Source organism: Zootoca vivipara, chromosome 7, assembly GCF_965207765.1.
Source record: "Zootoca vivipara chromosome 7, rZooViv2.hap1.1, whole genome shotgun sequence".
Classification (NCBI taxonomy): domain Eukaryota; kingdom Metazoa; phylum Chordata; class Lepidosauria; order Squamata; family Lacertidae; genus Zootoca; species Zootoca vivipara.
In genome coordinates this window covers 164,199-190,803 of record NC_142590.1, presented here as the reverse complement: position 1 = coordinate 190,803, position 26,605 = coordinate 164,199, and the positions used below count along the sequence as shown (strand labels likewise).

Genomic DNA, 26,605 nt, shown 5'->3' with positions numbered 1-26,605 from the left:
CAAAAAATACAGGAGGAGAGGCCAAATGTTGCAATGCTGAGCTATGAGAAACCAAAATATTGTTTGAACACCCTGTTCTACATGTTACGTTAAGCTTGTTCTCTCTCCTCCACAGGGCCTTAAAGTGTTATATCCCCCAGTCTTGCAACAGATGCCAGTCTTATTTCCTTACATGATCACATATGGACACACAGGGAATATATTCTAGAACTCACAAGGCAGGTGGGTGGATAATGGAAGCAGAGAGAAAACACGTGAGAAGGGGAGGGGAGAGAGAGGGGTGGGGGGGAGGGACTCAGAGCTATGAAAAGTTTGGGATGTCGCAATGGAAAAGCAACTTTAGGCATAAAATCAGCCTATAGAGTAAGGTCTATGGAGCGAATTTGGAGGATGAGCCAAGGAGCTGATAAGAAAAGGCAACAAGGTGGCTAGGCTAGTGAGAAAACGTGCCTGTAAGTGCTAGAGGCCATTTCTTAGAACACAGAGAAAATAGGATTCACTATGATACAGTCATATACTCATTTTGAGTTACCCTGAAAAGCCAAACACCATAGTGAAAACACTCCAAATGAGGTAATCAAACCCTCAGGATTTTCTCTAGGAAACGGGAACCTCAATGTATTTCAGGTGCAGTTTATTATTCGCTCACCGTCTTTTACAGCCTTAGGAGCATCTCAATGATCTTCCATGGAAGCAGTGGCAAAAAGGCCAACGCAGGACATCTCTTATGTCCCCATAACGGGGGTGGGGAACCTTTGGCTCTCCATAGGTTTCTGAACTACAACTCCCATGAGTCCCAAGCAAGCATAGCCATTGGCCAGGGGGGATGAGAGTTGTGGTTCAGCAACATCCAGAGGGCCAAAGGCTTCCCACACCTGCTCTAGACCAGGCACCCCCAAACTTCGGCCCTCCAGATGTTTTGGACTACAATTCCCATCTTCCCCGACCACTGGTCCTGTTAGCTAGGGATCCTGGGAGTTGTAGGCCAAAACATCTGGAGGGCCGCAGTTTGGGGATGCCTGATCTAGAATGAAGTTGGAACCCTCCTCAGATAGGCCCAGTTCTCATTGAGACAATAGATCTGTTTCTCAATATTAACTCTGCAGCTGGCAATGTGGGCGCTTGAATGATGGGATGCATCTTCATGAAAACAAATACCCCAACACAGAAAACAGCACCATCCGGGAGAAACCGGAAAGCTTCTTTCTGATATTTTATTTTCTAAAGTGCTAGGAACTGTTTTTGCATGGATGGACATTCAGCTTTTGCCAGCCCTTATTTGCAGCCTGCTTGCAAAAGTCCCACCTCAGATTTGCCACCTCAACCAGAACTAGGCCATCCTCTCATCTGTTCAGACCACTTAAGAGATTAGTGCTTTTCACTTAAAAAAAAGAGGAGCTTTTGAATTTGTGCATTTAGAAGCTCAGTGCAGCTAATGGATGATTTTGCAACAACAGCTATCACTGTAAGATTCTCGCTGGTGCCTGACACCTTCTAGGGATGCAAAATTACAGGCTGAAAATAAGAGACTAAGATTCAGATAAGCAATATTCTATGGCCTGGCTTTTCCTCGAAGCAATCAGTCTTGCCAGGCCTTTCCACCCATTCTTTGGTAGTACAATATAGAGCCTCAGAATAAAGAGCACAGCCCATCTGCTGAGTTCTCTCGATCCCATGGGACAACTTTTAATCTTGCCTTGTCATAGCTATTTCAATATATATTGTTTACCTGCATGCATGGAAAACAGACTATTGCCAGACTGAAGGGAGGGAGGAGAAGGGAGGGGAGCAGAGAGTGCTAATGAGATCATTGTCACAGATTCAAAGAATCATAGAATCATGGAGTTGGAAGAGACCACAAGGGCCATCCAGTCCAACCCCCTGCCAAGCAGGAAACACCATAAAAGCATTCCTGACATATGGCTGTCAAGCCTCCGCTTAAAGACCTCCAAAGAAGGAGACTCCACCACACTCCTTGGCAGCAAATGCCACTGCCGAACAGCTCTTACTGTCAGGAAGTTCTTCCGAATGTTTAGATGGAATCTTCTTTCTTGTAGTTTGAATCCATTGCTCCGTGTCCGCTTCTCTGGAGCAGCAGAAAACAACCTTTCACCCTCTTCTATATGACATCCTTTAATATATTTGAACATGGCTATCATATCACCCCTTAACCTTCTCTTCTCCAGGCTAAACATGCCCAGCTCCCCAAGCCATTCCTCATAAGGCATTGTTTCCAGGCCTTTGACCATTTTGGTTGCCCTCCTCTGGACACGTTCCAGCTTGTCAATATCCTTCTTGAACTGTGGTGCCCAGAACTGGACACAGTATTCCAGGTGAGGTCTGACCAGAGCAGAATACAGTGGTACTATTACTTCCCTTGATCTAGATGCTATACTCCTATTGATGCAGCCCAGAATTGCATTGGCTTTTTAAGCTGTTGCATCACACTGTTGACTCATGTCAAGTTTGTGGTCTACCAAGAGTCCTAGATCCTTTTCACATGTACTGCTCTCAAGCCAGGTGTCTCTCCCATCCTGTATTTGTGCCCCCCTTTTTTTGCCCAAGTGTAGTACTTTCCATTTCTCCCTGATATATCACAATGTCTAGAATAAGGATGGAGCTATGCAGAGGCATTGGCTGGCTTCATGTTTTTCCCTATAATATGATTTTTGTGCACGCACACACACACACACACGCACACATCATGATTTCTGAGATATTGCTAGGTAAAAAATTATGAAAATGATTATCACAATATGGACTTCAAACCAGTTTTGGACAATATATTGATATATCACCCAGCCCTATATATGGTAATAGAAAATTTGATGTAAATTTGCATTTGATTGTATGGTTACACAATTGAGAGTCAGCATGCTACTTTCTGGATCCTGAATTTCCTTCGCTGGCTGTAACAGCAAGCAACTGCTGTAGCCACAGTTAAGAGCCAATCGTTGTTTCTGTTTAAGACAGGATTTGAAACCATGGTTTCCTCCTTGATTCAGATCCTGGGTTATAGATTTAACACCACTGCAGTAGGAACTATTAACCATGATTAGACCCAGCAAGGAGGAGGAATTTACATGCAGGAAAAGATGCTCATGATTCTGGAATGGAAACACTGCACCTACACTGGTCCCAAGGAATTTGGGGTGGCTTACAAGGCACTCTCTTATTTTACCTCCACAACAACCCTGTGGGGTTAAACCGAAAGAGGTCAATGAGAAGCTTCCCCCTATGTTTTAATCCAGGTCTCCCTTACCAGAATGAACGAAGAGGAGCCACCAGGGAGCACACCCTTTCCCACCAAGCCATGGTTCTGCCCACTGTGTCTACCAGGGCAGCACAAGGCAGCTCCTATGTTTCTGATGCAGACTGAAAGAAAACACATTAGTAGCTAAGTGCATCTAAATTTATCTAGTAACTTAAATTTGTTGTCTAGTAGGGAAACAGCCAACCTTCTCATTTATTTGCCATCTGTTGCTCAGCAAGATTAATAGGCAGCAGGAAAGGAATTTAACACCACAAATAAAACTGAGCCCAATTCAGACTTGGGCCACTCATTTTTAACTTGGCAGGTCACACTGTTTATTTAAAATGTCTATTCACAGAAATCCCAGACTCACTCGATACAGATTTCTTACCCCTAGAAAGTATTATTCTCAACAACAACAAATCAACAAATTAAGGGCAGATTAATTACAAGTGCTTTCCAGCATGGGCTACAGTGGTGCTCTCCTACAACCCCCATCACTGCCATTGTGGTTGGGGCTGATGGAATTGGAGTCAACAAAACCCAAAAGACTATACCCTTGTTCTATCTGGCTTCTGGTCCCAAATGGTATTTGCACTCTGCCTAAAATGTTATTAGTGATTCGGAAAACACAACCAAGAGCTATCCCAGGGCTGCTGACTTTCGAGATTAAAGTCTTGTGATATAAGAGATTTCTGCAAGGTTAAAATTAAAATACTTAGTGATAAAACAAAACAGATAAAACCAAGACAATGTAATCTCATTCTTGATAGCTCTATCATACAAATTGGGGTGGGGGTGGGGGTGGGGAGAGGAAGAGCAGAATGCTTAAATTCCAAAAAAAATAAAAAGACAAATTGTTGAATTTCTTCAACTCTTTTCACTGATGCTGGACTTCAGTGACAGCCGTGACCTTTGTTGGCCTGACTTTTAAGTTTGATAAACATAACTTCAGAGACTTTGACTTACTTCCCAGTTTAGCTTTTCAAAGGGAGTTCTAGGGATGAGGGTTGATCTTCACAGATTTGCAATTGGGGAGGAGAAAGTTAATGCTTCCCTATCCAGCTGTGACACCCTTGAAAGTGCTCCCCCAGCCCCAATTAGATTAGAAAAACAGCCTCCCCTTGCCTCCCCTTGCCTATTTTCAAGACTAATAGCCATGCAAAGGAGGGGAGAGGAATGAGGCTAGGGGCCAGATGGGGAAACTACCCCATGGTATGGCAGTTCCCTCCCCCCCTTCTAAGATTTATTTATATTTTATTAATTTATATTTAAATAACTGATAATTCAAAATTAGCAAAAAACAGTGAAAAACTATTTAAAGCATTTATAATTATAATCAACTGTAAACAATCTTAAAACATGTCAACTTCTATGTGTCTGCAAAGATTTTTTTAAGCAGGAGCCAAAAAAGAGAGAGTGAAGGTGCTTGCCCATTGTCAACAGGCAGGGAGTTCCAAAGTGCAGATGCTGATATGTTAAAGTAGTGATTTCTTACAAGTGCAGAGGAAGTACGATGTGGCACTTCTAACTGCCCGTTCTGCAGATCAAAGTGGTCAAGCGGACAGTTTGGCATAGATCCCCACGGGTAAAACTGTCGCAAGCTGCTTTTCATTCTTACAGTAACACCAAATTTGGCCTCATAACAAATAGGCAACCACTGCATCTCTGAGCAGAGGTGTTATACCAGGGGTCAGCAACCTTTTCCAGCCATGGGCTGGTCCACCATCCCTCGGACCATGTGGTGGGCCGGACTATATATTTTTTTGGGGGGGGGATGAACAAATTCCTATGCCCCACAAATAACCCAGAGATGTATTTTAAATAAAAGGACACATTCTACTCATGTAAAAACACGCTGACCATCCGTCGGCCAGATTGAGAAGGTGATTGGGCTGCATCCGGCCCATGGACCTTAGGTTGCCTCCCCCTGTTTTATACGCAAGGAGGGTCTCTCTTGTTTTGGAAAGCCGCACTCCTCTGCTCCCACTGTGCATAGTCTACATACTAGTGTTTGCAGGTTTAATTTCCTTGTGTGAGGAGGACCTTAAATTTTTTTCTAACAAAGGCACTAGCTGATTGGCTAAGTAAGGAGCAGGAGTACATAGCGGCTTAAATTGACAGTTGCTATTGGGTGGTCATAATATATACTAAAGCCAGGAAACTGGTGGGAGACTGTTTGGTAACATTCAATCCCAAGATTCTTAAGGATGGTAATGGTAATGGGACCCCTGACCATTAGGTCCAGTCGTGACCGACTCTGGGGTTGCGCGCTCATCTCGCATTATTGGCCGAGGGAGCCGGCGTATAGCTTCCAGGTCATGTGGCCAGCATGACAAAGCCGCTTCTGGAACCAGAGCAGCACATGGAAACGCCGTTTACCTTCCCGCTGTAGCGGTTCCTATTTATCTACTTGCACTTTTACGTGCTTTCGAACTGCTAGGTTGGCAGGAGCTGGGACCAAGCAACGGGAGCTCACCCCGTCACAGGGATTCGAACCACCGACCTTCTGATCAGCAAGCCCTAGGCTCAGTGGTTTAACCACAGCGCCACCTGGGGATTCTTAAGGATACTATTATGGAAACAAATTACACAGACTCCCAAATTGAAGGACACCCAATCGTAATGCCTTCTTCAGAAGAGAGCTCAATATAAATTTTTGGCAGATGTGTTAAGGAAGGCTAATATTTCATACATATGGGAATTCCCTGAGGGAATTTCATTCACATACTGAAGGCAGAAACACAGATTTACCAGTATAGAGCAGGTGCAGAAATTTGGGGCAAAATATGATAGAGAGCTCTCAACACAGACTCCAGCAGACTTAAAGAAAGCAATAGCTGAGGTGGAAGAGGGAGCAGTTGGAGGGGAAATAGATAACTTAAATAAGAAAGAAGAAGGAGAAAAGACAAGACTTTAAACAGGAAAAGGGGAAATTGCAAAAATGACAAGGATAGATATCAAGAGGAAAAAAATTAAATACTTGGGGGTCAATATAAGTAAAAATATTGCAAGGATCCCGGATGTAAATTACAAAGAAGTATGGAGGAAGATTAAGAAGAATATAAAATCATGGAAAAATAAGAATCTATCTATTCTAGGCAGAGTAAGAGCGGTTAAAATGTTTCTAGTACCGAAATTGTTATACTTATTTCAAGAAATTCCACTACCCATTAGGAAAATATGGTTTAAAACATGGAATAACGCATTTAAAAACTGGATCTTTGGTAGCAAAAGAGTGATAACCCCAGTAAATTATGCACCGCAAGAAGAGATGGGATGGGGAATACCGAACTTAGAACTTTATTATGAAACATTCCAATTAAAAATAATAATAGATATTGGATATAAAGATGGGATTAAATGAATTAGGCTGGAGAATGAAATAAACGAAGGAATAGGAAGAGAAGAGATATTTAATAGAGACATCAAGAAGGCTTGAAAGAAGACAATAGGCCCAAGGAAAACCGGGTTAGGAATTTGGAAAAAATGGAACATGAAATGGATGCCAATATATTCAAGGTGGATGCCGTTAAAATATATGCAGAAGGGCCAAAGGGAACTTGGAAGGTGGAAGAAATTAGAAGACCAGGGATTCTACAAATTTAAAGATATTTTTGATGAACAAGGGAATTTAATTACAAAAAAAAGCTCTTTTAGAAAAAATAGGAAAACAATTTTGGCTGAAAGTGGAAGGACTTTGTGATTTAATAAAAACAGGAAGAGCAGAGGAGACAGTGAGGACAGAAATGAAAATAGATATGGTGTTGAACAAAGGACAAATAACGTAGAAAGGGATAGCAGGGCTGATATATAAACTGATGATAAGAGACAAAGACAGAATGACAAGGATAATCCAGATCAAATGGGAGCAGGAAGGTACGATCCATTCAAACACGGTACAAGAAATGATGAAGAATACAAACAATATTAAAATAGAAAAGTATAAGGCATTAAGTAGAATTTTTTGACTAAAATGGTATAGAACACTGGCACAAATGGCATATATAGTGAAAGGGTATAGCCCCAAATGCTGGCATTGCAGTTGTGAAAAAAAGACTATATTCACACATGTGGTGGGAATGCAATTTGGTTAAGGAATACAGTATTGGCAAAAGATCATAAAGGTAATTTCTGGACTATTCCAAATAAACATTGAAATTAATAGGGACTTGCTATTTTCGGGAATACTGGGAAATAATAAAGTAAAAAGTAATAACCAAGAGCTGTATAAGATCATGATTTTAGCTGGAATGGCAGTTATTGCTCTAGGATGGAAAGAAAAAGCTAAATGGAATATGGAAAAATTGAATGACTATGTTTTTGAATACCGTGTTTCTCACATTTTAAGACACGTCTTATATTTATTTTACTCAAGAAAATAAGCCTATGGCTTATTTTCGGGGGGTGTCTTTTTTTTTTTTTTTACTAACTGGTAAGTTGCTGCTGCTGCTCAAGCGCCGACAAAGCGTCCAGCAGCACGCGCCGCATGGAGCCCCGAGCCAGCGGGACCCGCTGAAGTGCCAACAAAGCTCCCGGCAGCGCTGCGCAGAGCGCCCTGAGCCGCAGTAGGAGCACCGTGGCTCTCGGCCTCTCCGCCGTTCCGTTCCTGTCTCCGCCGCAGGCGCCTCCGCCTCCTGCTCCCTCCCGGGGTGTCCCAGGCTTCGCCCGCTCGGCAGCGCTCCATGCAAAGCCAGGGGCGAGCGCAATTCCACCAGGAGGTTCCCTCTGCAGCACCCGTAGAGACCATAGAAGAAAGGCGCGCGGCAGACACACCACTTCCGTTACCCTCACTCACTCCTGCTGCGGCTCGGGGCGCTCTGTGACAAAGCGCCCAGCAGCGCCGCGCAGAGCGCCCCGAGCCGCAGGAGGAGGAGGATTCAAAGTGCTACAGAGCACTGCTGGGTCCCGCTGGCTCGGGGTGCTCCGCATGGCACTGCTGGGTGCTTTGTCGGCGCTTCAGCTGGGTCCCGCTGGTTTGGGGCTCCATGCAGCGCGTGCTGCTGGGTGTTTTGGCGAGGCCCTCCAGAACTGCACTTACGGTAGCACTACGGCTTATTTTCGGGGTATGTCTTATATTTTTTCAAAGCATGAAGATCGTGCCATGGCTTATTTTATAGGCACGTCTTAAAATGTGAGAAACACGGTACGTACAATCAGAAATATTTGCACAGATAGTGGTAGAGGATAGATGGGAAAACAAATGCCAAAAAATCACAAATAAGTGGGCATTTTACAGGAATTGGATAGAAAGGGGAGAAGACAACCCGAATATACAAGCACGAATGGACAGACTGTGTACATGGTTAAAAGATATGAACAAGGAAGGCCCGATTGGGGGGAGGGTGGGAAGGGAGGGGGAAGGAATTTGGCTGCCCTCCAGAGGAGGGCAACCAAAATGGTCAAAGGCCTGGAAACGATACCTTATGAGGAACGGCTTAGGGAGCTGGGCATGTTTAGCCTGGAGAAGAGAAGGTTAAGGGGTGATATGATAGCAATGTTCAAATATATTAAAGGATGTCACACAGACGAGGGAGAAAGGTTGTTTTCTGCTGCTCCAGAGAAGCGGACACGGAGCCATGGATTCAAACTTCAAGAAAGAAGATTCCACCTAAACATTCGGAAGAACTTCCTGACAGTAAGAGCTGTTCGACAGTGTAATTTGCTGCCAAGGAGTGTGGTGGAGTCTCCTTCTTTGGAGGTTTTTAAGCAGAGGCTTGACAGCCATCTGTCAGGAATGCTTTGATGGTTGTTGCCTTTCTGAGGACCTGTTGGCTACCCACTGGTTTGCACTGTTAGAGGAGTGGGCACCTTTGGCCAAGAGTGACAGTTCCCCTCAGAGAAAAGGTGGGATTCAAGCCTTCAGGGAAATTAAATTCCACCAAGTTGGGGGTCTATTCTTGATACTTAGGTAAAAATGGGTGGCCGTTGCCTGGAATCCACCCAGGAGCTATGTAATACATGCAGCAGATTCTATTTTGAAGTCTAGAAAATAAAAGGACTCTCTGAACAATCTCATTGTCTGGGGAACCTGCCCAAAATCCTGCATTTACCAGGCAACGCTGAAAAGCATTTGCCCACGTAATGTTGCAATTTTTTTTAAAATGTATTCTAGACCGATTTGCTACTTCTTTTGGTATATGCCGTGTGATCTCCAACCTTCTCTACAATAAAGTCACTTTCTGTTTAACTGTGATATGATGCCTTTTGAATTTCTACTCTCAAGTTCACTTTATTTAACAGAATTTGTGTGCCGCTTAATTGTAAAAGAACCTCTACATGGTTTACATGCAACAGACATTAAAATGGTCAATAAAAAGCTAGAATTCAAAAACAAGTAAACAAATAAAATCAAAATATAACCAGCGGTTAAAATAGACACTCTAGACCCCATCTTGCTTCATATTTTGTTGGCTTTACACATCATAAATCAGCCCTGGGAACTACGCTTGATGCAACAGGGCTTGATTTATAGCATAGAACACAACTACAGTACTTTATAATATGATCGTGGGACATCCAGAAAACACAAAACAACACAGCTCAAGAAGAACATAAATCGTTCCCAAAATATAATTATAAACGGGCCTCTTACATATGCACCTTAAGCATGTATACAAGCTCAGTGAGAGGTGTGAACTTGCTTTTGCCGGATAATCTCATTTCTATTAGCTGTAACTGGGGACTAACAAACTCTCATCTCCTCACCAACACAAAGAAGCCTTCCCTATTCTGATCTTCCATATTGAAAATCCCTGTTCACAACAATATGTTGTGGGGAACTGTAGAAGAAAAGCTATTGAAGAGAGGCATGCATACTGTTTCTGGGTGCATATCCATTCTCTCTCTCTCTCTCTCTCTCTCTCTCTCTCTCTCTCTCACACACACACACACACACACACACTCACACACACATGTACTGTACTGTACAACTTCCTTTGATGGTCTTTGAATCTTCCTGCCACACTCTTTGAGAGCCACTGTCCTGGGGGCTACATGCCAGTGGTAGGATGAGGCAGGTAATGCATGGAACAAAGGATGCAACTCTGACCTTGCTACATTAGGCTATATTGCAGCCACACCAATTCCTAAACAGATCAAGAGACATATCCATCCAGGAAAGCAAGAGGCATCATCATCGCGGCTGAAGGACGCATTCCAGCCAGGCAAAGCCACCTGAGTGGGGGGCAGAGCAGAGGTAGTCAAGGGCTGGAATCTATAGAGGTCTGGAGCAAGGGTCAGCAACCTTTTTCAGCCGTGGGCCGTTCCACCGTCTCTCAGACCACGTGGTGGGCCAGACTTTTTTTGGGGGGGGGTTGAACAAATTACTATGCCCCACAAGATGCATTTTAAATAAAAGCACACATTCTACTCATGTGAAAACATGCTGATTCCTGAACTGTTCGTGGGCCAGATTGAGAAGGCAATTGGGCCGCATCTGGCCCATGGGCCTTAGGCTGCCTACCCCTGATCTGGAGGCTATATTTACACATACACACCAGCTTGAGTTTATCAATCTCTGGTTTAGGGAGACAAACTAGGATAAATAACCACCGTTTAGAAATGAAAACACCCAATCTCCTCCTTGTGGCCACAGTGGATGAAGTGGGAGGAGTGCTTGAGTCTGAGACTCACTGCTATTCAAACACGTAGTGGTATATTTTAGTGTTACGTGGGATTGCAGTCATTAGTATTCCAATCCTCACCAGGTTTACTCAGAAACAAGGTGCAGTGCATTCTATGGCACCAAATTCCTAGTAAGCATGGTAAGGGTTGCAGCCATAGCCATAAAAGGTAACACAGTACACGGATGATAGTATGTTCTCAATGTAACCTTTATTCTCAGAACAATGAAAACAACAGCAGCAGTGTTGCTGACTTTTTAGGGAGGAGAAAAGTTCTAGAAAAGTTCCCTAGAGATTAATTCTGGCCTCCTAAGAACATGTGTTTCCTTGTAGATTTGGAGCAATGTTCATTTAGTCCAGAATTCTGCTTCCAAGAGTTACCAGCCAGATGCCACTAAAACGTCACAAACAATGCATAAAAATTATGGGTCCCTGCTTCTTTCCAGTGCCAGACAATTAGAGCTATATTACTGTACCTCTAATAGCCTTTCCTTAGAACTGCACCAAATGTTCTCATATTGCAATATTCAGGTTGAAAGTAAAGCTTCTGGGTAAATATATTTCCCTAAAAATCCTCATGAGCACGTTCACCTTTTAAAAAAATAAAAATAAAAACCTGTCTGTCATCATTTTTCCTCTCTGCTGCTCCTTCTGTGCCATCTTCATTTGCTAATAACCTACCCCCTTGAATTTAAGTCCTCCCCCCCCCCCGAATTCAGCAGTTCTAGATAAATCGGGGATCATACAGTAAAAAAAGAAGGTATCACAGAGCTACACATACAAATGAGATCTCCCATGTGACATTGTTGAGCACAAAGATCAACTAAAGCAACACCAGGGCTTTCTAGCTGCCACCATGGTGATCCCAACACAGTGATCACATAGTGAACGAGCTGACGACACAACACCACACGGCCAATCGGATTTACAGCAGTTGTCTTTCATACATCATGATGGGTAAATGAAGTCATTTGGGAGTGATGACAATGCTTCCTGCAAAGCACTTTCAAAACAATTCTTGAAAAACTGGGTGCATTTGACATTGCTGAAAATGTTCATGAAAAGAAGGGCATATTTTTGCTTCATCCCACAACAGGCTAACTGATACGTCTTGAATTAGTTTAATTCTTCACTGGATTTTGAAACCATCACCCGATCTTGGCAGTGAATTCCATAGCTAATTATGCATTGCACAAAGTACTTTCTTTCACTTGCCCTGAATGCCAATCAGCTCCAGCGGATGACTCAAGATCCTTCATAGCAACCACCACCACCTCCCACACGGATGATTTTTCACTTTAAACATGTTACAGTGCAGCTTAAAGAGACTTAGTTAAATTCTGATACATGCTGTTCCAGAGAAGACAGAATTCTGAGCTTAGTATTTAGATATTCCATTTGCCTGTTTGATGAAATAAATAGTTCCTACGATCATTTCTGATCACTTTACCACACATGCACCTCAGTTATTTGAAGATTATTAGTGTATAGGCTCAATCCAACATCAAAGCCAAAGTGATTATATTTGCTACATGGGTCAATTATCTTTTGACTGCACTAGGGTAATCTTTACTCTACAGGAATTTCAGGATATTAGCAGGCAGCAGCAACTGTACAACCAGGTGTCATTAGTAGAGTAGCAATCACTAGCATCACAATAATTTAGTGCCTGTCACTGTTTTCACTACAAACCAATTTTAAAGAAGCTTAGGAACTCCATTTAAAATAATTCTTTCCCTAGAGTTACGTTGGAGGATTTCAGGCCATGAGACGCTGTCTCCCATTCTTTCTTTGCTATCAGCTCACACATAATGGGCCAGCCCAGACATTAGTATCTTTGCTAGAGTATAAACCAAACCTTGCTCCCATCACTGATTTCCCACATGCAGGAAACTTCTCTATAGATCACCACATTCAGTGGTCCTACACGAGGGTTATCTGCTGCTTGAAGGCATCTGGGGAAGTTGCCAACTGCTATGTCTTCCAAATGCATGCAGTCAGAGACCTGAGAGCAAGACTCTAACATTACGCTTGGAGAGGATTTGTGTTAATTGTAGGAATTCCTTGACGTGCAAAGGAATCCTAGGATTCCCTACAGAGCCCTTCTTTTGTGTGACTCTGCAATGCCCATAATTCCTGATTCCTGGCTATGCTGGATGGAGATTATGGAAGCTGGAATTCAACAACAAACCATACTGACAATCTTGGATGGCAGCTATAGTATTAGACCTATTGTGACTGCAACTGTCTCACCAGGAGAGTGCTGGTCTATCAAGGGCTGTTGTTGTTGGCATCTGTCTGTCCTGAGAGACAATGGAGCATGCTTCTGGGGGTGAAGTGAAAGCGCTGTGTTAGCAGCATCAAAGTGACCTCCCTGGGCTGCAAACCTGGGCAGTGTGTATGAAGGTCCTGGGTTGCCCAGTAGAAAAGACTCCCCTCACATTGGCACCAGCTTGGCTGCAGGAGTTGCCAGAAGGAGGCGTACGAGGTGCCATCCAACTGCCTTCGGGACTCCACTCCGGATTTGTGAAGGGTTTACTCTCCCAGAGATATCCCCCAAGGCAACAGAGGTTTAGGATCAGAGTGTTCCATCTCCTAGATGGGCTAACTTTCCAGGCTGACAAACCCCATCTGCCCCTTAAGTGTAACTAATAAATATTCCAACAGTTACAACAGAATTATCAATAATTTCTATGCTACTATATTTGTTGTGATGGTACTCTTCACACATTACGCCCCCCTCACATTAACCAGCACTGATCAATGTAGTGTCACACCTCGGTTTAAGTACGACTTGGTTTGAGTACTTTCAGTTTAAGTACTCCGTGGACCTGTCTGGAACAGATTAATCCACTTTCCATTACTTTCAATGGGAAAGGTCGCTTCAGGTTAAGTACAGACTTCCAGAACCAATTGTGTTTGTAAATCGAGGTATTATTATTATTATTATTATTATTATTATTATTATTATTATTAATACCCCGCCCATCTGGCTGGGTTTCCCCCACCACTCTGGGCGGCTTCCAACAAATACCAAAACACATTAAAATATCACAGATTAAAAACTTCCCTAAACAGGGCTGCCTTTAGGTGTTTTCTAAATGTCAGGTAGTTGTTTATCTCCTTGACCTCCGATGGGAGGGCGTTCCACAGGGCGGGCGCCACTACCGAAAAGGCCTGGTTCCCTGTAGCTTTGCTTCTCGCAGTGAGGGAACCGCCAGAAGGCCCTCGGCGCTGGACCTCAGTGTCCGGGCTGAACGATGGGGGTGGAGACGCTCCTTCAGGTATACAGGACTGAGGCCGTTTAGGGCTTTAAAGGTCAGCACCAACACTTTGAATTGTGCTTGGAAACGTACTGGAGCCAATGTAGGTCTCTTAGGACCGGTGTTATTTGGTCTCGACGGCCACTCCCAGTCACCAGTCTAGCTGCTGCATTCTGGATTAATTGCAGTTTCCGGGTCACCTTCAAAGGTAGCCCCACGTAGAGCGCATTGCAGTAGTCCAAGCGGGAGATAACTAGAGCATGCACCACTCTGGTGAGACTCCGTACCAGATGGAGCTGATAGACAGCCGCCCTGGACACACTGTAAAGAACATATAAATTTGCCTTATAGCAGCTCAGATCATTAGCTCATCTACACTGAGTGGCAGCAGTTCTCCCTAACTCTCAAGCACAGATCTTTCCTAGACCTGCTACCCCAAATTCTTTTTACTGGAAATGCTCTTTTGCCAATCTCTGTCCCCTCAATCACAAATGAAACAAAAATGTTATCAGACAAACTCCTAACAGACCTTAAGTCATTCTCTTTGCAACTTTCGCATTACTTAAAAACTAGTGACAACAGGATGATCTAAATATAGATTTCTGGTCTTATTAGATTCCATTCACACTTCCTTCTCTTAGTGTTTATGCAGGCAATTATTTTGTTCTAGTAATTAAGTTGTCAGCCTGCCAGAAGCATATTCATGTTATGCAGGGCCACATCCTTCATTTCCTACAATCACCAGCAGCACAAAACAGCTGGAGTCCATCGATTATGCTGTAAACTTACAACAAAGTGGTATTTAGAGGCATTGGGTGGTGGGAGAATAAATTCAGGTTATCATGTTATTCACTACAATCTAGTGCCGGAACTGCACAGTTTCCCAAATTGGCAGGCGCATAGATACATGTGCACATACCCAGGGCCACGATTAAAATATTCAAATGTCCTTCGATCAACACAGACAAAGCCACTGGAATAGCATGGCACACCAACAAGGAGCCCAAGCTCCCTTTCAAGGCAATTGTGATAAGCAATGATTATTTTACAGTTTGGACAGCGTCACGTAGACGCCTGTACAAACACAACTGTGACACGAGTCAATAGATTCTGGCACTGCTCCGTTATTGATGCACATTTTGCCCTGGGCTCCTAAAGAATACATTTCATGATCTGCCACTGGAGTGAGGTGCTTTTTTATACAAAAAAACCCACAATACCTCATAAATGAGGCACTTCAGGCAATAATGGAGGCTGGCCTGTTCATTTTACTAGATGTTGCACAGCTATTGCCTGGAGCATCTCAGCCCTGCAAAACACAAAAAGCACTTTAAAATATTGTTTATGGTTGCATTTTATATACTGGAGAAACAAACAATTTCCCCAACTCCCCTTTCCACTTGTGCTAGGCCAGGGTTTCCATTACAAGCAAAACAAAGAACCGCTTTCGGATTTCAAAAACAGGAAACAGATTGGTAATGTTTGTGAGACTGAGGCCTTGTGCGTCTTTTATGAACCTAAAATATCAAAATGCCTGAAAGGGAAATCGTAACAAAAATAGAAGCACTTCTGAGTCAAGAAGTCAGAAAATATCTATTTTAAGAAGAAGAATGGGAATATCTGTTGTTATTTGCAGATTACAAAGCATCATTCAAGCCCCATCTTCCAAATTAATCTTTAAAGCCACTTAATATTTATCAAATCCTTTGGGAGAATAGCAGATGATGACGAGAGACCAAATCATTTGTGTCCTTGAAGAATCATTGTATCTTTTGGACGGGGTGGGGGGGGGGAGTCAAGAGATAGCGGGGTCCCACAGGGAATTTCCCAGAGCACAGAGTGAACAATTTGTGTTCCACAACACTTTACACTTCATTAGCACATTTTCTCCCAATGGTCTCTCCAAGGAATTCCAAAACAGTAATGAATCCAGCCTCTTAGTTGCAGGAAGTTTTACATTATACAGTAATTGTTCATCAGCTATGTATGGGTGGCACTAACGGCAGTCCAGAGCTCTTAATAGGTTGGTAGCAACTTTCTGGAATAGCACAAGCTGGAAACTGGGGCTTTCTCCGGGGTCACAAAGCAGAGATGGATTATCAAAGATGCATTTCTGATTTCAACACTGTCCACAACCATTGCAAGGATGAGCTTAAGGAGGACATACACCAGGTCCCACAACTTACGCACATTTAACTTGTGTGAATTCAGCTTTATGCCACTCGCCATTGAACCCACTGAGTTTTGACTATACTGTACACAATTTTGGCTTTAGGCATGATCCCCAGAACATAACCCCCATGTAAGTTGCAAGTCTACAGTACTTTAAAATGTAAACTTGTGTACATGAACTTGTGCACACCCCTGCCAGGTGTTCATATTGTGGTTTTGCTCCTGGTAGTAGGTCCTAGGTTGATTTCCTGAGTTACATTTGAACATTCTTAAGCCTGCAGCTTTAAACTTCTAGCCACACCAGAAATACACACACTTCAACCAACTGCCCTAGACTTCGCAGCAGGCAATATGTAAAATGCTGAGACAAGAGTCCTGCCCTTGGCCTACCAGGCGAGGCCCCCTCAAATTAACCTTGTGCATTTTCCAATAAACAGGTTGTCCCTTCATTTCAGAATTGCAATTTACATTTAATACTTTGTTTGTTATTTACAGCTTTCATATGGCAAGCTGTAACCTCAGCAAATCTCAAGCAAGCGCTTCACAGACAACACACTGCTTCTTTAGCACCCCTCCCAAGTATTTCACAGATGAAAAAGGCACATATAAATTTGTAACACTTATTGTCACACCAAAGTTCATTACAGTGCAGAAGGCTCTCCTGCCTGCCACATATTGCATTCACTTAATGAGCAACAGCCTGATCTGCACAGGCTTCTGCAGTTGGGGCATTGAAAAACTTCCCAAAACAATGTACTTCAAACAAACAAACAAACAAACAAAGAACAACAGAAGAATATCACAAATATCACAATGGATCTTGAGTATCATGGAGGGGTGAAGGGTGCCTTATGAGGAACGGCTTAGGGAGCTGGGTATGTTTAGCCTGGAGAAGAGAAGGTTAAGGGGTGATATGATAGAGCCATATTCAAATATATAAAAAGATGTCATATGGAAGAGGGTGAAAGGTTGTTTTCTGCTGCTCCAGAGAAGCGGACACGGAGCAATGGATTCAAGCTACAAGAAAGAAGATTCCACCTAAACATTAGGAAGAACTTCCTGACAGTAAGGGCTGTTTGACAGTGGAATTTACACAACAACTTCACAAGCTCATCGAAAAAATCTGGGAAAGAGAAGAAATCCCAGCAGATTATAGGGATGCCAAAATTATCTATCTTTTTTAAAAAAGGTGACGGAACTAATTATGGAAACTATTGAGGCATCTCTCTATTAGCTGCGGCTAATAGAGGATCTTGTAAGGATCTTAGCAAAGCGTCTGGTAACAATATCCGAGGTGACCCTTCCTGAATCCCAAAATGGTTTTTGGCCTTCTAGGGGGACAGTGGACATGATTTTCACCGCTCGACAGCTTCAAGAAAAATGCAGAGAGCAAAACCAACCCCTGTATATGGCGTTTATTGACCTGACTAAGGCTTTCGACACTGTAAATCAGGGTTCCCCAAACTAAGGCATGCAAGGCTCATGTATGCGGCCCCCAGCGACCCCCGCCACCCACTGCCACTGCCCGCATGGCACAGCTGCCCACTTCCAGGTCACCGGAGCGTTGGAAATAGCTTGTGCACATGTACACTTCCAGGCCGGAGGAGGCCCATGCACATGTGCACAAGCTATTTCCGGTGTTCAGACAATCTGGAAGTGCGCTGAAAATCGCGTGTGTGCACATGCTCAGAGGATGACCCCCAAACCATCCTAAATATCTTTGCAGAAGCTTGTGTGTGCATTCCTGCACGTTCCAACCCGCAGCGCAATTGGCACCGGCCCTTGGTGAGGTAAGTTTGGGGACCCCTGCTGTAAATCATAATGCCCTGTGGACTGTCCTTCTGAAAATTGGCTGCCCAGATAAATTTGTAAACATCATTCGGCTCCATGATAATATGACAGCAACAATCGCAGATAACAATGGCTCTCAAAGTGAACCATTCACAGTGGGATCTGGTGTTAAAACAGAGTTGGGTTATTGCCCCAACTCTATTCATTATTTTCATTGCCATGATCCTACACTTTGTCGAAGGGAAACTCCCCACCAGAGTAGAAATCATATATCAAACAGATGGAAAGCTCTTCAATCTGAGCAGACTGAAAGCAAAGAGTAAGGTTACCGTAACTTCCATTATACAGCTTCAGTATGCTGATGACAACGTAGTGTGCGCACGCTCAGAGGATGACCCTCAAACCATCCTAAATATCTTTACAGAAGCTTACAAAAAGCTTGGCCCTATCACTCAACATCCAAAAAACCAAAGTGCTGCACCAACAAGTACAAAATAACCCCTCTGCAGCGCCACAAATCCAACTCAGTGGTGTAACGTTGGAAAATGTTAATCACTTCTCCTTTCCACAAGGGCCAACATTGATGCCAAAATCCAGCATCGCCTGAGCTCTGTGAGTGCGGCTTTCTCCCGATTGATGTGCAGAATGTTTGAGGACCGGGACATTCACAGGAAAACCAAAATGCTTGTTTACAAAGCTATTGTACTACCAACCTTACTATATGCTTGTAAAACATGGATCACTTATAAACACCATCTCCAACTCCTCGAAAGATTCCATCAACAGTGTCTCCAAAAATTCTTTACACATCACTTGGGAAGACAGGTGAACTAATATCAGTGTACTGGAAGAAGCAAAGATCACCAGTGTTGAAGCAATGATTCTTCAACATCAACTTTGTTGGACTGGTCATGTTGTACGGATGCCTGATGATCGTCTTCCAAATCAACTACTCTGTTCCGAACTTAAAAATGGAAAGTGTAATGCTGGTGGTCAACAAAAGAGGTTTAAAACTGTCTCAAGGCAAATCTTTAAAAATGTAGTATAAACACTGACAACTGGAAAACACTGGCCTGCGAGTGCTCCAGTTGGAGAACAGCCTTTACCAAAGGTGTCATGGGCTTTGTAGACACTCGAACTTAGGACGCACGGAAGAAACATGCTAAGAGGAAGGCACGCTTGGCAAATCCACACCGTGATCAACTCCCGCCTGGAAACCAATGTCCCCACTGTGGAAGGACGTGTGGATCCAGAATTGGCCTCCACAGTCACTCACTCACTGTTAAAACTGTGTCTATGGAAGACAATCTTACTCGGCTACAAGTGATCACAAAAGAAGAAGAAGAAGAAGAAGAAGAAGAAGAAGAAGAAGAAGAAGAAGAAGAAGAAGAAGAAGAAGAAGAAGAAGAAGAAGAAGAAGAAGAAGAAGAAGAAGGAGGAGGAGGAGGAGGAGGAGGAGGAGGAGGAGGAGGAGGAGGAGGAGGAGGAGGAGGAGGCTGCATGATGGATTCATTAGCGCAAATGTTTTAAGTTGAGGACCAGAAAAAGTAGAAAGGAAAATCTGAGCAAACATTTATCACGTTCCCTAAATCACATCAATATACCAGACTATAGATGGTCTATGAATGTCAACACACTCAAATGATTTATCTAGCAAATTATATACACATTTGGATGGGCAAAGATTGAAGAGTGCATCACCTGCAGGTCTATAAATGCTTGACTGATTCTTGGAGTAAATGTTATTTCTGCAAAACCCTTAAAAGGAAGCTGATGAACTCAAAACTTAACATCTCATTTCTAATGAATCACTTCGACTTTTTATTCTTTGCACATTTGAAAATAATTAGTGTGTTTCCCTTTCATGCTAGTTTTGATCTCTTCTCCACCCCACACCAAACTGGAAAATAATACTTAGATTACTTTTGAATGCCTCGTAAAACAAAAATTAGCCTCACACAAAAATCTAGTAACCTGTTTGAACAAAACCTCCAAGACAGACTGAAGACTTGGATGTTGTCCTCCTACAACAAATTACCAAACATCAAAAGCATCAATTTAAAATATCTTATACTTTCCCTTCTGGCCCCCTACGGGGCAAAAGTGACTTGCCGCGGGAAGTGGGGATGGGTGCGATGTTGTTCATCTCTTTTAAAAATTGGCAGTTGTTATTGGCTTACCTCTCAGTATTACACAATTTTGATTCTGGGAATTTGCCCATTAGGACCTTGTGCTGCCTCTTACTTGCTGCTGCCCATATGGACATGGGCAGATACTGGAAAACTCATCCTAGATGTACAGTTTAATGATGGTACACTAAACCTTGGCAAACAGCATGTTCAGAACTATTGATTCTCCACAGTGAATTAGTCAGAAAGTTGTTGAAGAAAGAAAGGCCAATTTAAAGAACTCTGGTTTCTTCCCCTAACATACAGGCCTGAAGGAAATTCAGACACTGATGTTGGATTATTATTATTTTTTGATGGGCTATTCTAGTTACAGTGGCACTTAATGCATAGTAGACCCATTTCCATCTTTGATCAGTACACAAGAAATCATCACTCAGACTGTCAGCATGTTTACTGACTCCATTTTGCAATATGAACCCTCCTGTTTTGGCTGTTTGGATCCTGATCAATCTCCTCATATAACCTGGCTGAATATGCCTTTCAACTCAGACAGTGCCCGGGAAGAAGGCAGAAAGTGCATGAATCAGAAAACGCACCACACAATTTTGGAAACATCTCTTTGAATAGCCAAGCAGAATATAAAAGCAAAGCAAAGCTGCCAAGACATTTTTTGCTCAGGAAAATCATAAACAGCTGTGAAAGGGGCGGCAAGGAGTCAGAAGAAGCTGGCAGTATTTCATGCATCAGCATGCATCCCATCGTGCTCTGGGAGGCTTAGGTCCTTAATTGCCCAAGGGCATAAACATCAAATGTGTAAAAACAATGACAGTGACAAAATGGCAAAAGTGATTGTGGGAAGATCTGAAGCAGATAATGGGATGTGCTTTCTTGCAATTGGGAACTGCCTGAACAATGTGCTCACAGTTCTAAAGCATTTTCTTCATAGGGATTTTTCAATATGCAGGATGCAATGGTTTTAACAGTCGTTTCCTTATGAGGGTTTTTATCTCTCCTCTAGCAGATAAATGGATGCAAGATAATCAATTTTTTGTTAAGCACCAGACCAGCCATTCAAGAACGATTCTATTTTAGATTAAAGCTTTTAACTCAATTTATCTAAATTCTATTCTGTCTACCCATTATCCAAAGGAGATGCCACTGCAGTTAGAATATAACTTGGTTTAAAGATAATCTGGCTCCTTTTCCACCTTTATTGCATTAATTCATTTAGTCACACTGTTTATACCTACCCTTTACAAATCAGTAAGGAACCCTTGCCCTCAGGCCTACAATCTAAAAAGAAATGTGCTGCATCCGCTTGTCTTTTTCTGGGAGTGAAGTCAAACCACTGGAGAATCACAGCGCCTGCTGTGGCTGCAGAGACTGGTAATCCGTAACTACTACCTCCCACATTGTTTTTGCTGCGTTTGCAGCGTTGAAGTGATCTCCCCAGGGTGCAATCCTGGTCAGTGTGTATGGAGATCCGGGGCTGTCCAGACAACGACCCCCCCCCCTCAGCCTTCTTGATGTGGTCCAAAGGAAATTAGAGCAACCTACTCCTGGCACCAGCTTGGCTGCAGGACTTGCCAGGCGGAGGCGTACATGACATGCGAGGAAACAAATGAAAGTCCATGGCAGCTGGAACTAAAGCAGAAAACAGAAAGTACCTAACAAAAAAAAAATAAAGGACTGTCTCTATTGGAGGGGAATCCAATTTACACATGAATGAATGTGAATGAATCCAAAAAGATTAGGGGATTTTCTGAAGAGTTAAAGCTACCCTGAGGCTTATAACTAAATATCAGAAACTCCAAGTCTCTTCCGGATCCAATTCTCCCGTTCACTTCCCTGCGCAGTTTTCCCTTCCAAGAGGAGCACATCCTTAAGTACTGGGATTTGTGTCAGATGTGAAGAACCAGATTAAATCAGGCACACTCAAGACCAGCAAAGGCCCATCGTTTGGATCATCCGGCTCTTGCCTGTTCATGTTCTGTCTTCCAGGGAGAAACTTTTCCTCCGTGGAAAGTAACTGCCTGTACTTGTTGCATACCATGAAGCACGGTTAACAGCCAAGGCTATGGGAAGCAAGAAGAACTTTAAAAATACTGAATTGAAACTTTTTTATGGCATAAAGCAGTTTGGAGTGGGAATAGTATCCAGATTGCACATGCGGAGGAGTGGAGAGAATGCTGGACCTGGACGATCTGGGTTCAAATCTCAGCAGCCCATTTAGCTATGAGCCAAACTTAAACATTTCACATGCTATAGTACTGTGCATGGATGCATTCTTATTTTCCGAAACCATGTCCGAGACTATGCACTTTAAGAAAAACGAATCAAAACCATTCTCCAAGAGAGAAATAAGTTAAGGAAATCAAGAATAACTCAAGGGCTAACACATTTCACCCCATCACATTCAACAGCCTCCTTTCCTTTATGGAGTAAACCATATTTAGCATTATGCCCACACTGGTACTTCCTGCCCACCTAGCAGTTCGAAAGCACGTCAAAGTGCAAGTAGATAAATAGGTACTGTTACAGTAGGTAAACAGTGTTTCTGTGCGCTGCTCTGGTTCACCAGAAGCGGCTTAGTCATGCTGGCCTCATGACCCGGAAGCTGTCTGCAGACAAACGCCGGCTCCCTCAGCCTGTAGAGCAAGATGAGGGCAATCCCAGAGTTTTCCGCAACTGGACCTAATGGTCAGGGGTACCTTTACCACACTGGTACTGCTAACCAAGGTAAGCTACAAACCACACTTTGCAAGCCTGCTGCTAATGACAGCTGAAAACTGTGGTTTAGGGACAATGATTGTTATTGAAAATATCGGTGCAGATGTGGTCAGCTTTGAAAATGAAAGGGAGCAGAGGATTTGCATGTGAGGAGGTGTACGTATGCCTGCAGGGTGCTCTTGATCTTCTAAGTTGACCATGATGCCTGCTCTGATCTAGAGATTGTAACATAGCCATGTTCAAATATATAAAAGGATGTCATATAGAGGAGGGTGAAAGGTTGTTTTCTGCTGCTCCAGAGAAGCAGACATGGAGCAATGGATTCACACTACAAGAAAGAAGATTCCACCTAAACATTCGGGAGAACTTCCTGACAGTAAGGGCTGTTTGACAGTGGAATTTGCTACCAAGGAGTGTGGTGGAGTCTCATTCTTTGGAGGTCTTTAAGCGGAGGCTTGACAGCCATCTGTCAGGAATGCTTTGACGGTGTTTCCTGCTCGGCAGGGGGTTGGACTGGATGGCCCTTGGGGTCTCTTCCAACTCTAGGATTCTAAGACCCTTTGGGCACGTGAGTGCTGTGAAGCCCTCAGGTTGTATATATGTATAAATAAATAAACCATATATTGTCAAGACATTGCTGTCTCCACTGTGCCTCATTTCCAAAAAGAAATACAAACCATGTTAAGTGCCTGGAACCCCTGGAATCTTGCACTGCTCAGTAGGGTGGGTCATAAAAAAACTTTTTTGTGGAAAATGTTTCCTCCCTTGATCTTATATCAGGCGTATGGTATAAACATACTCAAATTTCAAATTTGGGACAAATCGGTTAATATTTAGACCCTGCTCCTACAGATTGAAATTTTGCCTCACTATGAGTGATGAAAACATAGGAATTTGACTCATTTATTCTCAGTATGCTAAATTGTGAACTAATAAACATAAATTTTAGGTTTCATGTAGCGCAATAATAGTTGCATACTATTATTTTCTGCAATATTTATTTATTTAAGATAAAACATGTTGATAATTTACATGAAAAACCAATGGTTTTGAACAAATTATATGGAACAATTAAGCAAACGGTCCGTCATGGTGTTTAGTTGCGCCAGAAGCTATTTAGTCCTGCTGGCCACATGACATGAAAAGTTGTCTGTGGACAAATGCTGGCTCCCTCGACCTGCAAGTGAGATGATCGCCACAACCCCATAGTGGCCTTTGACTGGACTTTACCATCCAGGAGTCCAAAGAGCACTTCTGTGTGTATCAGAGTCAAAGTGACTCTCTTGTTCAAATGTTAGTTCATCCAGAAATTCACTGGGTGAATTTGGACATACCACTTTCACTATACCTCAGCTTCCCACCTGCAAAAATGACAGTTGTGAATTGCTTAGATGTATTTTAGCTATCCTGACAAGAATTCAGGAGCAATGTGTATTATATATTTCTAATAAACCATAATTAATGATTCAGAGGAAAGCAGTACATTTAGGCTGCAAAAGGAAGAAATCCAATCAAAATCTTTCACAATTTCTTGCTACTGTTGTTGGAAACTGCAGTCACTCATTCTAGTTGCAATTAAAGGCCAAGCACAAAAAACATTTCTGTATATTAATTCCAAATATTTCTACATATTTGAAAGGCTAAAGGTGGGGTAGGGTGGATGAGATCCTCTCATGCCACATAATGCCAGGGAACACAAAAGGAGCACAACTATTTAGGACTGCATGACCGCATTTATAATTTATGCAGACACCTGCCCTAATACATACACAGGGATTTTGGCATAATATCATGGTTTGTGATGGGAAAATGACACAGCAGCTGCTTTGTGCTGCCTTGTAAACATTTAAATACAGGCAGAGGTCTTGGGACAAGCTGTTTATAGGGCTTATAGACAATTTTTCTATGGAACAACACAGATTATATTTTCCTTTTATCACCACTTAAGAATAGAACTGGGAGTTTGAAAAGTGTTGGAAATTGGAAGGAGAGAGGGCTAAGACTTGCTGTGATGGTGGAAAGAACCCGTTTGCTCTTTTTTGCTAATTGCAGTCTCATAATTCATTGCAAGTCAGTGGGGAAACTGACTAAACAGGCTCAGAAGCAACTTCTGCTCAAGTCACCACCACAAGTTAGCTGAGATCTTGGCATTGCATGGGGTTGGACAAGGGTCCCTTCCGACTCTAAAATTGTATGCTTCTAAGTGTCTTCTCTGGTGTTGCCCTTTAGCCTCTGCCTACAAGGCAACAGTTCCCTCTGATCATCTTCTGTGGGAAGGGAACAAGGCTGATAAGCTAAAATTTGCTCAGTCCAGAATGGACTTCACTTTCAGGAGCTAGGCTAAAACCTGTTTGCCTTAGCTTTTTTATGAACATGTGATTTTAATTTAAATTGGCTGAGAACTTCTATACAGGGTTTACTACTCACTGTTTATTCAACTTTTTATTGGGCTTATTGCTATTTTTGCTCTTAAATGTTGTTTTGCTTCTTAGCTGTTATGACTTTGATACTATGCTTTAACCATGTTTTGTTTTTCTCGCACACTGATCTGGAAACTTATATAAGGCTAGGATTAAGACTAACTTTGAAGACTAAAAAATGAGGCCAGGATCCACCTAACAGTCTATGTCAGGATACAAGTTCCAGCTTCCCCACCATTTCAGAAACTAATAAAACTGAGTTGATCAGAGACTAGGGCAGGAGCGAAGTGAACAGAAAGGGGCTTCTATTGTATCAGTAGGACAGAGCCACAGAAGCACCTATGGTCTGTAGGCAGCCTAGAACAACTGCAGGGAAGTACAGCAAGCAAGTCTCATGATGCTAAAATACATCCCAGGAAGACTGAATGATTCAATCTAAATGATGATCATGAATAGCCATTCTTAGCAAGTATAACCTTCTCCTCACTGTTTCCTAGGTCAGGGGTTGTCAACTAGTGGGCATTTCAGGATTCTAGGTGGGCGGTGGGGATTCTACGGCACAAGCTGAATCCTCCTTCCATTGAGCACTGGGGGGCAGTGTTATGGAAATCAGGGGGGGCACATATCTTTAAAGTTGTTAAATGTTATAAATATTATGCATAAACGTATCCTTTCAACTTGACAGCTCAGGGAAGTTACCTAGTTTTAAAAATCATATAAAATCAACTCCAGTTTCCTCCATTCCAACGCTATTTTGCCCTTGAAAAGGGACTCCCGGAAGTGGCCAGAGGCACTTTGTTGGCCAAGCCTAATCCCATCACCCAACCAGGACCTTATTGTTCTTTTCCTGTGAATACTCAAGAAGTTCCTCCCGGTACTTATCACACTTTTACTTTGGCTATGAACCATTACCCTTATGTTAATCTTGTTTACCAGTATGTTAATATTGTATGTACCTCCCCTTTTCTGACGTTTAGCTATGTAACTATGATGTAGGAATGACACTTCTGAAATGTATTATGGGATTGAGGTGGGAAGTTTTAAAAGTTCTTGTAACCCTGTTCTCAGTGTTCAGTCTTGGCTTGAACCTGTTGTGCAATAAACCTTGCTATTTTGCTCCGGTCGGTGCTGGACTCCTTCCTTTATTCTGCAGTGGATCGCGAGCTCTTGCCTGATGAGCTGGGTGGCTGAGCAGCCTTGCACCCAGAATTTCCCCTAACAT

The 26,605-nt window shown here is 42.8% G+C and overlaps 1 protein-coding gene across 2 annotated transcripts in view; it reads right to left on the bottom strand.

Moving 5' to 3' along the window:
- The window catches only part of C7H1orf21 (chromosome 7 C1orf21 homolog), a 130,980-nt gene that overhangs the window by 24,063 nt on the left and 80,312 nt on the right, over positions 1-26,605 (bottom strand). The window lies entirely within an intron of this gene.